The sequence below is a fragment of the Enhydra lutris genome, unplaced genomic scaffold (assembly GCF_002288905.1).
Source record: "Enhydra lutris kenyoni isolate GAN:26980312 unplaced genomic scaffold, ASM228890v2 scaffoldscaffold72, whole genome shotgun sequence".
Lineage (NCBI taxonomy): Eukaryota > Metazoa > Chordata > Mammalia > Carnivora > Mustelidae > Enhydra > Enhydra lutris.
In genome coordinates this window covers 669536-682454 of record NW_019154156.1, presented here as the reverse complement: position 1 = coordinate 682454, position 12919 = coordinate 669536, and positions in this window count along the sequence as shown.

Below are 12919 nucleotides of genomic sequence, written 5' to 3'. Positions count from 1 at the left end.
ATAAGAATTCAAACTATAATTGTTTGCCCTCTAACAAGAGACAACATACTTCCATTTAAAAAGGAAGGAAGGAAGGAAGGAAAGAAGGAAGGGAGAAAGAAAGAAAGAAAATATTTTGAAGTGTATACTCAAAATGTATTTTTTTTTAATTCCTTAAAAATTAAGTAGAAAAAACTCTTCTGTGTTGTCTCCAAACCACAAAGCAACTACTGAAGGGACTAATGTGGATTAAAATATTGATTTAAAATAAAGAAATGTTAATCCTTGAGATCTCAGAAAGAGAAAACCCCATTCATACAAATATAATAGAAGATTGTACCTCAAAAGAAAAGAAGACTGTTCAATGCTTACCCTAAAACCACCTAAAATTAGGTAGTTAGGTACCTGGATAACATGTAGTCCCTCAAACCAAACCGTCAATCCCTACTTCATCTTTAATCTTAGTACTACATAGGGAAAAAGAATTTTTAAAAATACATTGCTAAAAGCAGCACATTTATATCCATCACAAAATGATCATACTACTTCCATTGTAGCTCAGAATGCATTGAATGTAACTGAAGAGAGAGAAAATATTTCTTTAAACGGAATAATGTTCTTTTTTCTTTTCAAAAACAGTTGAAGGAATTTTCCACTTCAGTCCAAGGTGGAACAGAAACCAGCGCTTTACCTTCTTGCTAGAAACAACTTTAAAAAATGGACAAAATATATGAAGTAATGAAATAAATTGGAAATTATTGACAAAGGGCAGAGATCCCTGAAAGATGAGAAACAAATTAATTGAGCCCTATAGGGTTTCAGTATATTTTTTATTTATTTTTAAAATTTTCATTTATTTATTTATCCATTGAGAGGGAGAGAGAGAGAGATTGTGTGCATGGGGTGAGGAGAGATAGAGAGAGAGAATCTCAGGCAGACTCCCCGCTGAGCACAGAGCTGATACAGGGCTCGGTCTCACAACCCTGAGATCATGACCTGGGCTACAATCAAGAGTTAGACACTAAACCAACTGAGCCACCCAGGTGCTCCTCAGTATATTTTCTTAAGTGAATTTCCAGGGCATGACACAGAGAAAAGAAATTCAAGGAAAGCTTGGTATTTGACTGAAATAAGGATATCTTGCCGAGAGTTAAGAGAGGCCAAAACAGCTAGCATTCTCTGGGCAGAGTGCTGGAGAGAAGAAGAGGACTTAGCATATTTGCAGGGGATTCTTCTTACAATTTCAGCTGAGTGACAATCAGAACGTGCATGGAGGTAAAAACCTGAATCTGGAGAAATAATTCCCAGAAAGAACTGAAGGGGACAATCTTAGGAGCAGAGAACTGAAACTAGTCCCTGTTCCTATCAGCCAGAGTAGAGAATCTTATAATTCAAAGGCATCAGATACAGGTCTCAGAAATATTTTGCTGCAATAATAGGTCAAAATTAGCTCTAGATTAAATGCACCTTGGTTCCCACCTTAAAAAAAAAAAAAAAAAACCTCAAAGCAACAATACCAAAAAGGATCAAACTGTTTTCAATAACTTAACAGCATCTCAGAAAAAAAGCACAAGAATATTGTAGAAATATAAAAATACCAAAATCATGAAGATGAAATTCTCAAAATCTAACATCCAAACAAAAATTATCAGGCACGTAAAGAAGCAAATGTAGATACATACTGTGTGTGTGTGTGTGTGTGTGTGTGTGTGTGCACACGTGCGTGCATCTATAAATCCCTCAATAAGGTTAAAATCAATGAATTAAACCTAGAAATGATAAAATTCAAAGCAAAGCTATTAAAATAGTTAAGATACCTGTATTCCACATGTTTAGGAAGCTAGAAGAAAGACTGAATATGTTAAGCAAAGACATAGAAGACATGCAAAAAAAAGAAAGAAGACCAAATCACACTCATGAAAATGAAAACTACAAAGTATGAAAGGAAAAAGACACTGGCTGGGATGAGGTGCTATTTAGGCATCGCAGGAAAAAAAAGTAGTGAATTTGAAGGCATAGGAATAAAAATATCTAAAGCAAAACTCTGAGAGAAATATTTTTTTAAATGAACAAATCATTCATCAGTTGTGGAACAACTTCAAGCAGCTTAATATATATGTAACTGGGGTCCTCAAAGGAAATAATACAAAACTATTTGAAGGACTAATGGCTGAATGTTTTCCAAATTTTATGAAAAATTTAAAGCACAGATCCAAAGTGTTAAATGGACTCCAAAGACAAGGAAAATGAAGGAACATGCATGAAGACAAGGTATAATCAAGTTACTTACAAAGTGGTAAAAGGAAAATATAAAAAGAAACCAGTGCAAAAAAGTCACATTATGTACAGAAAAATAATGACAGCAGTTTACTTGTTGAAAATAATCCAAGCAAGAAGAGAGAGGAGCAACATCTTTAAAGCACAGAAGAAAGGAGGGGGGAAAAAAAAAACCTGTCACACTAGAAAACTTGACCCAGTAAAAGTATCTTTCAAAAAGAAGGCAAGATAAAGACTTTTTGACAAACAAAAGATGAAAGAATTCATCAGCAGCAGACCTGCACTAAAATAAATGTTAAAAGAATTTTTGCCTTTCCTTTCTGGTCCTAGCTGCTTCAGGACCTGCAGGCTCCAGTGCAGATATGATCAATTCCAAGAACCACACCTCACCCCACCAGTCCAGAAAATGGCATGGAAATGGCATCAAGAAACTCTGATCACAAAGATACAAATCTTTTAATGGGGTAGATCAAAGTTCCTGGGGAGCGTGTGCTTTGTCAAGAAGCACAGCAAGAAGGGTCTAAAGAAGATGCAGCCCAACACCACCAAGACCATGAGCACATGTGCAAAGGTTATCAAGGCTCAATGATAATCCAAGGAGATCAAGCTCAAGATCCCAAAGAACTGCAAGCGCAACTGACTTTCTACATTGCTCACCCCAAGCTTCAGAATTGTGCTCGTGCCCACATCACCAAGGATCTCGGGCTCTACCAGTGAAAGACCAAAAATCAAGTTTCAAACCAAAGCTGAGGCTAGGGTTCCAGCTCCAGCTCAGATTCCCAAGGGTGCTTAAACCACCATATAGCTTCCAGAGCAGAGGCCTCTGTCTGCCTATGGGAGGAGGAAGGAAAGGTGAGACCCCTGGATTGTGGTCTGCATGAGGCTGGTGTTCTCCTGTGCAGTTGGTATAAATAAATCTGAAACAGAAAAAAAAAAAAAAAAAGAATTTCTTCAGACAGAAAATGATATTACATGGAAATCTGGATCTAGACAAAGGAACTAAGGGCATCAGAAATAGTATATATCTGGATAAGCAGAAAATAATTTTCTATTCAAAGTTCTTTTAAAAATCATTGACTATTGGGGTGCCTGGGTAGCTCAGTCATTAAGTGTCTGTCTTCGGCTCAGGTCATGATCTCAGGGTCCTGGGATTGAGCCCACACTGGGCTCTCTGCTCAGCGGGGAGCCTGCTTCCCCCTCTCCCTTTGAAAAGTCCATTCCACTATTTTACCAAGTCAGCTCCTTCAGGATAGTGAATATACTGAGACAAGTGAATTTTATGAACACAGACCCATTGTCACACTCTGTTTACTACAAAAATGAGTTTTTGATCAGAAGTGATGTTGGATACAATACCATGATAGTGGATAAGACATTCTGTGAGTCCATGAATGGTAGGATAGCATAAGCACTGTAGGCAGAGAAGAAAAATCAACATCCAGAATAAATCTCTATTCCAATAAGAGCAAAGCACTGCCTCTTTCATGACAGAAGTGGTCCAATTAATCAATATGCCACCAAGAATGGTGCCACATCAAGGGCTCAGTGTCGATCTCTGTAAGGGCAGATTGGACACTCAGCAGTGACTATCACCAGGTCACCCTTAGTGAGTGAAAATTTGTGTCATTGAGTGCACACCTAACTCGCTTCTTGCCACCCTGGCCACTTTGTTCATGTCCAAGGAGAAATGGACAAAAATGTCCAGGGAAAAAGGCTGAAAGGAATCACAGAACTGACTGTTCTATATATATGATCATTAAAATGTTTCTCTGCTAAGGTTACCCATTAATGAGCATTTATAGGGGACATAAATACCTTCACATTCTGTGCCCATTCAGAGAGATCTATCCACATATCTCATCCCAGACCTCCTTGTAATCACTTTTCTAATCATATTCCTTCTAAGTCCCTGACCATTCAACCAAACAAGTGGCTACAGCTCACGGGTTGGTATCCAATTACACATCTGGCCATTTCTCCTTCCAAGTAAAATGAGCAACAAAGTATACTGCTCAAAGTTCTGCCAGTGGGAGAGCTTTCCTTCACCACTGACCAGCAGGACTGCCCCCGTAGTGGGGTAGTCATGCGGCATCTTTCCACTTTCAGTTGATGCCTGCATGTTATACACAACCATCCATTAAAAAGCCCTGAGTTTTTTTCTTCCTCAATCAATTGGATATAGAAAACTCTTCATGAAGCCACAGTATGGGACCAAAAACATGTAGCAAAAAAGAAGAAAATTGAACACTTACTAGTGCTCTTAAGGCTTTGTTCAAGTACAGCTGTACATACCACTTCCATTTGATAATGGAGTTCTAGTGTTCACACACAACCTTATGGGTTGGTGGATCATGAATACCCAGTTCATGATGACTAGCTCAGGATGCTTGGTAACTGGGTGGCCCATGATACGTGGACATACAGCAATGCCCCAAAGACAAAGAAGACTTAGAAAGTAAGCTTAAATCTTGGAAAGACTGAACTTGTAAGATAAGAAATTTCCCAAATATCAGAAGGGTTTTCTAAAAGTGGTTTGCCATCCAGAAAGTCCAAACAAATTTCTACCATTACCTATTCTTTGAATTTCCAACATTAGTTACAACCTTCTTCCAGGTTTAAACTTAATAGCACCCACTACAACAACAAAATGTTATCAACTAATGATAAACAACTACCCTCATATAAGAAAATCCCCTCACTCTTTGCCCCCAAATGGGGCCAATCTAAAGAATTATCAGTTTCTGCACCTACCTCCAAATTCAGGTTCATTGAATGATATTTCATCTTCCTTTAGCTTCATCTCAATTCCAACTTTATATTTTGTAAATTATGGGCCAAATTACTACATTAATTTGCTACCACCAAAATATACTATATACATACATGGGAATCAGCAATGAGAAAATGAGTCAAAATATATACATGAGCCAGCAAAGAAAATATGGACAGACACTACTTCTAATTTCTCTTCCCAGGTCCACGTTGGTATTTATGAACTCTGTATCAGTTGACTATGTTCACAATAATTCTGTATAACAAGCAATCACAAAATATCAGCAGCACATACTTATTCCATGAGTCTCCTGGTCACTAAGGTCAGCTGGTCTAGGCTGATCTCAACTGGGCAGTTTTGTTGCTCTCAGTTGGGATCATTCACATGTTTGTGGCTAATTTTGGCTGGAGGCAGCAATGCTCCACGTGGCTAGCAGACAAACCCAAACATGTTCTTTGCATGTCTATGACCAAGGTCCAAGAGCCCAAGTGGAAACTTGTGAAATATCTCAAGGCTTAGTCTTAGAAGTGGCACATCACCACCTTTACCTCATTTTACTGGCAAAAGCAAAAGCAAGCCTGACAGTTGAATTCAAAATCAAGGAGCAAAGGGTAGGAGGGAGGAAGCAGTGAAGAATACATGCTACCAAAGCTTTCTTCTATTACTCATTCCATGTTTCCCAAGGATCTTGGCCAGCCCCTGAGCAGGCTGGAGGTTTTGCCTGAGGGGTGAGGCAAACATCATTTCTGAAGGATCTGAGCCCTTAGTTGTCCTACATACATGAGATATTCCTAAGTTTCTATCCACTTTTTCCAGCGGCCTTGGCTTCCCTTTTACAGAGTTTTAAAACATTAAATGTCTAATATATATTAAGGATGATACTAAGACACAAAGGACCCCAAGAATGAATGGTCACAGAGGCAGAAAGTTTGAAAGTGTGGTTTCATTATACAAGAAAAAAAGAATATTTCAAGAAGAAGATGATCAAAAGACAAGTAAGATGGGAACTTAAAAAGTATCTTTGGGTTTATCTACATGAAAGCCCTTAATGACTTCATGAAAGCTGTTTCCATGGAATAATGGAGGGGATGGCCAGAGATATTTTATATAATGAAATGCATGGCTTATAAACTAGTTATACAGAAAAACATAAAGACAAGCCAATGTTCAGTTTACCCACCCACAGCACCCCCAATCCCGGAAAAAGTGCCCCTATTCTTCGTTATCTCACCAACCCCACAGAGTTAGGAATTCTGATGGGATGTGGCAACATTTCTGTGACTCGTTCCCAAAGTACTGTTCCTTCATGTGCAGTGGGTCACAACTCACCCTCCTTGCTTCTTTACCCTGGTTCCATCCTTCTCTTATAAACTTTGCTCAAAGTCATGGCATATGTTTTTCACCTTTCCAGTTTTTCCAGCATTAATACAATGTGTTTGATATTTGTCTTTTCTTTTAGACATTACAGTAGAAATCTAGGAAGATTTCTATTTATATATAATATATATCATATATTGAACATGATTACTAAATAGATATTATTTATCAATAATATATACATCTAAGCTACTTTATACCTAGAAAATTTAAAAAATTTTAAAAATTTAAAAATTTTTCAAATGATAAAACTATCAATTGTTCTCTTCATGATTACTGCTATTTCTTTTTTATTTTTAGTATTTTATTTATTTATTTGAGAGAGAGAGCACGAGCAGGGGAGGGACAGAGGGAGACGCAGACTCCCTGCTGAGCAGGGAGCCCGATGTGGGACTCGATCCCAGGACTCTGAGATCATGACCTGAGCCAAAAGCAGATACTCAACCAGACTGAGCCACCCAGGCTCCCCTGCCATTTTTTTAGACAATTCTCCATCAAGACATAAGAAATGTATTTCCATCCAGCTTTTTCTACCGATATGATGATATGGTTTTTTTAAACCATCTAACAATCATGTGAAGAGGAGGGACTAAATTTATAAATCTGTATGGAAGTTTTTATATAGAGAAGAGTCAGGTAATGTGAAAAAAAATGTTATCATTCCAAAACCTAACTATGGATGATCTGTCATCACATAAATCTGAGCATTTGTGTTCCTTGAGGTCAAAGCACATTCATGTAATTTCTTCAGAAATAATTTAATATAGAAAAACAAATAGGCATTATCCATCTTTGGCTTCTCTGATTATCTAGCCATGGAAGCTATTGCTTAATGTATAGACTTTGTAGAAAAGATGATTGTTAGCTTGCAAACACACAGCTGGCAACATGGAGTCAATCATCATGGTGTGGCTTCAACGTCATTATTATTTCTGAATAAATACTAACACTTTGATCCATCCTTTTAATGTCAGCAGAAATCCTTTTCTTTAAAGAAAGACAGCATTCATTACAGGTATGAAAATGACAGTCAAACCTGAAACAACAATATCCTAACTAAACCAAAATTTGAATTCAACTTTTTTTTTTTTTACTTTAATGAGAATAAGGCAAGAACACAAGTGGCTGGCATCCACTGGAGCTTTCTATAAGCCAGCTCCTATAAGAAGTGTTTTTTATTTTTAACTTACCTATTCTTTCTATGCTACGATGAGTCAGGGGCTGGTGGTTACTCCATTTTACAGGTTAGGAAAGCAAGGCTTAGGTAGATTGCCTAAGACACGCTTTTCTTAAATATCCCTGAATCAAATAGAACACTGAGTTTGCATGACATGGGAAGAATGTTGCATAACTATGAACAGTGTGGCTCTACCATAAACCCCCAGGAACATTTCCCCTACAATGCTATCCTATATATATATATTTTATAAAGCTCTCCCATCACCTTAACATTGAAGAAAATTTGCTTCAGTGCAACTTATGTGACTATTTTTATCACAAACGATATACTTCACTGTGTATATGACAGTAAGATTTTTATAATGTATGTCATGGAACAATTTCTAAGTAATTTTATATCTTATAATCGGAATTTCTTGACACATCTTTAAACTATACCTCAATGTTGGATTTAAAGAACATTTTTAATCTCAGTTTTCTGCAATAAGATATCTTTTGCCATGAATATCAATATACTTGTTTCACATACATCCCTTTTTCTTTAAAATAAAAAAAGCAGTCTGAAGGATCCCGAGACATATGTTTTAAATGAAATGCATGCTGGTGTTCTTGATATTTTATTTTAACATGCTCCCTAAACCTTCCTATCACTACCATCACCTAATCAGATATTCTTCATTTTTAGTGTCCTCCCATATTACCCCCACTTCCTGGAAGTTTGCCAGATTCTCACAGACTTTCAGAATTGACAAAACACACTGTGAAAAATGTCTTAACAAAGTGCAAAGTTTTTCATGTATTTTATTGAAATATGTGCATATTACTTACAATATTGCTTAATAAGACATAAAACTGGAAAGTGTTCAAAAGTTAAAGCCCAGGCTGCTGTCACCATCTTCATCTTTGCAAACTTAAATTTCTTTTGTTAAAGAGAAAGGAAAATGGGAAATAAATCTGGAGTTCACAAACTAACCCTCCTAGATACTTAAAAAAATAAATAAATAAATAAATAAATAAATAAATAAAGACGTCAAAATCAATCCAAACTACAGATTTTCTCATCCAGCAGTAGTGAGGTCTTGCCAGGACTACCCCCCGCTCCTCTATGTCTCTCAGGTGAGGTGCAGAGGATAAGAAAGCAACTCAATTCCATAGCACAGTCAGTGACTTTCAGCCAGCATGAATTGTGGAGGATATTAAGTCTAACCCCTTTACTTTATAAATGTGGAAAAACAAAGGCCATCCCTTTCCAGAGCAAGCCAGTGGAAGAATCAAGAGAAAAATGTATCCTGATCCCATTCCAGTTCTTTTTCTTTCATGGTGCATGACTTCCTTCAGATAGATGTAGTTCTAGGAATGGACCATTGCTTTCATTGCTGAATGAATTATCTGTATTATCCCCATTTTGATAAGCTAATAAAGAACTTAAATTAAGCTAATAATTGCCAATTTCAGTTAAGCCTGCACCCCTCAAGGCTTTCCCTAATGTCATAAAGAATATAAGATAGTTTGTTTTTTAAATATATAATAGAAAATGGTAATTCATAAATTAAAATACAGGATCAACAAAAACAAATACAACAAAGGGTCAAATGTGTTGGCCTGGGGGCACCTGGGTGGCTAAGTGCATTAAGCCTCTGCCTTAGGCTCAGGTCATGATCTCAGGGTCCTGGGATCAAGCCCCGTATCAGGCTCTCTGCTCAGCGGGGAGCCTGCTTCCGTCCTCTCTCTCTGTCTGCATCTCTGCCTACTTGTGATCTGTCAAATAAGTAAATAAAATCTTAAAAAAAAAGAAAAAAGATGTGTTGGGCTGGTGAGGATTAGATAGGATAAGATATAGATAATGAATTCTATAGTTTCAATAATGAAGGCTCAGATTTGGCTCTGAGATCTCGGTGGCCACAGGAAAAAGGGAAATCTAACTGTCTGAGTTTCATTCTCCTTGAGGAAAACAAAGGTTCTTATAAAACTAGATTAAAAATGAACATTATTTTTTGTGGATTTAACTAGTAAAAATTATAAGTACCCTTAGAAAGCATGTAAAACTATTTGTAATAAATTTTAATTGTTCACAACTTCATCCATTAACCACCTGAGCCAACTAAACTACATGAGGGCCCCAATATGATGGCTCTCCACTAAACAGCTCTTAAATATCTGACTTATTTCCTTATTCTACTTCTTTATCTTCCTTTCTAAAAAGAGAAATCTCTCTTCCTGAGTTCTTTTTAGAGCATACATTCTTCTTCATGTTGAAAGTCCGTTTAGAATAGATGATTGTACACACACACACACACACACATGCATATATTTCAGAATCATAGTTTTAGAGTTGACTGAATCTTACCTGTTTTAGTCCAACTCATTTGTTCCACAGATAGGAAAAAACATAACCAAAAAAGCGTAATATTTTACCCATTGCTCCAAAATTAATTAATTTACAAGCACCTAGGAAATATCTTTTCTCTCTCTTGGTGTTGTAAAACTTTGTAAACTCAGACTTAGACTAAAAGCAACTGCTTTTCTGTTCTCCAAATGATATCAGTGTAATTGCCACAGGGTTATCAAGAATGTGGCCAAAGACAGTATAGTACTATGTTTTCAAGATACTATTAATGGTTATTTCATTGTATATATTTTTTCTGAGGGGACAAATAACACACAACAGTTTGAACATAGGTGCGATTTAACAATCAGTCTTTTCTGTCTTTTCTACCTTCTCAGTGTGATCATCAGCAAGGTATTTAAGTATTTTTTTTAATGACACTGATAATCACGGTATTCTTACTGTTAATACTGAAATTCTCACGTCATGTCAACAGAGTGCATTGCAATCTCAGTTACAAGCACACTCTAGATGAGAGATATCTTTGAAAAGATCCTGAGTAGCTCACAGAATTGCCATAAAGAGGACATTTTGGAACAGGGAAAGAAATACGATTTCAAGGAATATAGCCAGAGTGACCTCACAAACCAGTCTAGTGAGGACATAGATGCACAACTGATATTTGCCACAGTACCCTGGACCTTGGCATCACTGCATCTTCTGCCGCCACCATCAAAATGAATTCCCTGTGGTCCCTGCTTCACTGCATCAGCTGCTCCCAATTCAATGTTCAAAACAAGTATATCCAAATGTCAATTCTCCTGTACCTTAGCAGCGAAGTGGCAATTCGGACTCCATAGTAGGAGGTGGAATACACCTTCCACCAAGATTCTTAAAGTGGGAAATCCCCCCAGTAAAGCAATGGGGTTCTGGTGTACATGACTCATGATAATCAAATAATCAAATCTCATCCAAAATCCCATAATCAAATCTTCTCATTCAGTGTTCTGAATTGAGAAGCATTCAGAATTCAATAACAGCAACATTATTTTATTTATTTATTTATTTATTTATTTATTTATTTTCTTATAGAGAGAGAGGAAGAGAGGTGGAGAGGGGAGGGGCAGAGAGAGAGCGATTAGGAGAGAGAATCCCAAGCAGGTTCCATGCCTGGTACAGAGTCCCCACGCAGGGCTCTATCCCACAACCCTGAGATCATGACCTGATCCAAAATCAAGAGTCTGATGCTGAACCAATTGAACCACACAGGTGTCCCAACAGCAATATTATTAATAGCACTGACAACAATATTGTTAATTGATAGTGGTCAGTCTTGGAGAAAAAAAAAGCAGGTTAATAAATCACCTTGTCAGTCACTCTTCAATATGAAAATAAACTCTATATTCATTCACTTTACCCAGATTATGATTTTTTCTGTGAAGATAAATTTTTCTTCATGAATAAAAAGAAAAATACAATTTCAAGTCTAAAATTTTCAAACAGTATCTTCTAGTTGCCAAGTTAACATACATCTTTGTGGTAGAGATAACTTCAAAGATTTTTCCCCATTTCATTAAAAATTGTCATTAAAATGAAATTCAAATAAATACCAAGATTTGTTTTTCACTGAACACACTGAGGAATATGTTTTTCTGAAGAAGAATATTCTGTCTGAGCAATCCAATCACTTCTGACATATCAAGAATCCACAGGTCTGGGATGGGCTGCCCCAGCCATAGGTTTGCCTATCTAATCAATAAAATGTTTGGTGAAGGGGCACTTGGGTGGCTTGGTCAGTTGAGCATCCAACTCTTGATCTCAGCTCAGCCCTTGATTTCAGGGTCATGAGTTTAAGTCCCACTATGGGCTCTCTCCACGCTGGGTGTGGAGCCTACTTAAAAAAAAAAAAAAAATGCTAAAAACTAGCATCTTCTTGAAATTTTCCTGAACAGCTATGACAATGACATATATGATAATGTCATAATATGATGAAGTTGACAAGACCTCTTCACAATGTAGAGAGCCATCTACACAGTGTGAGGTACACCAAAATGAACTCACCCCTTGGTCTTTTATCAATGCCTTATTCATGGTATACCCAGGAAGTTATGGACTTCTCTGTTAGACTTCTTTATTAAATAATATCGGAATTATTATTTGTTGTTCCATTGATAATTCATTTAAGTTTGGTGACCTCTAGTTGCTCATATGTACAATGAAGTCGGTAACTTCTATTTTATCAGGTCATGGTGAGATTTAAGCACAGCCGAGTAAGGGTGCCAGGCTGGCTCAGATGGTAGAGCTGATGGGACTCTGGATCTTGGGGTCCTGAGTTTGGGCCCCCACGTTGGGTGTAGAGATTACTTTAAAAAATTAAATAAACAAAGGACACAAACAAACAGAGCTGAGTATTTAAAACACAACGCCCTTCACAGCATCAGCACTCAATCCTTGCTGCTACCCTTGCCCATCTTGACATAAGATACTGAAGATCCTGAAGGCCCCTATCGAAATGCAAGTGTTTCCTGTTGATGGGAAGTGGCCACGGAGTAGAAGCAGAAGGAAAGGGAGGGACTGAAATGTGAAAAGGCAGAGAGCATGGGGTGTAGGCAGGCCTGTTTGAGGACTTGGAGACACTGATTAACAGGAGGGACAGGAGACGTGTACAGAGCTAGCAGCAAATTCTTGGCAGAATGAGTTAAGAAGAAGAGAAGAAAGACACTTAAAATAGGATCAGTCCCTAAAATAGGTAATAGGTAGGCCTCACTAAACTTACCAGATCCCTACACAGACTAGAGCAAGAGAACAAGAATTTAATCTCACAGGTGCAATACATTCCTCAAGATTTAATTCAAATAAAAGCATTTCCCGTGCCACACCCAGCTATAAAAACGTAAACGTTTGGAAATTTAATCAAAATTTGGTAATTAGGCAGATAACAAACTTTGATAGCAATCCCTAGGACATAATTTCACTCTGCTTTCTTGAATAATTTTCGAGAAGGCATA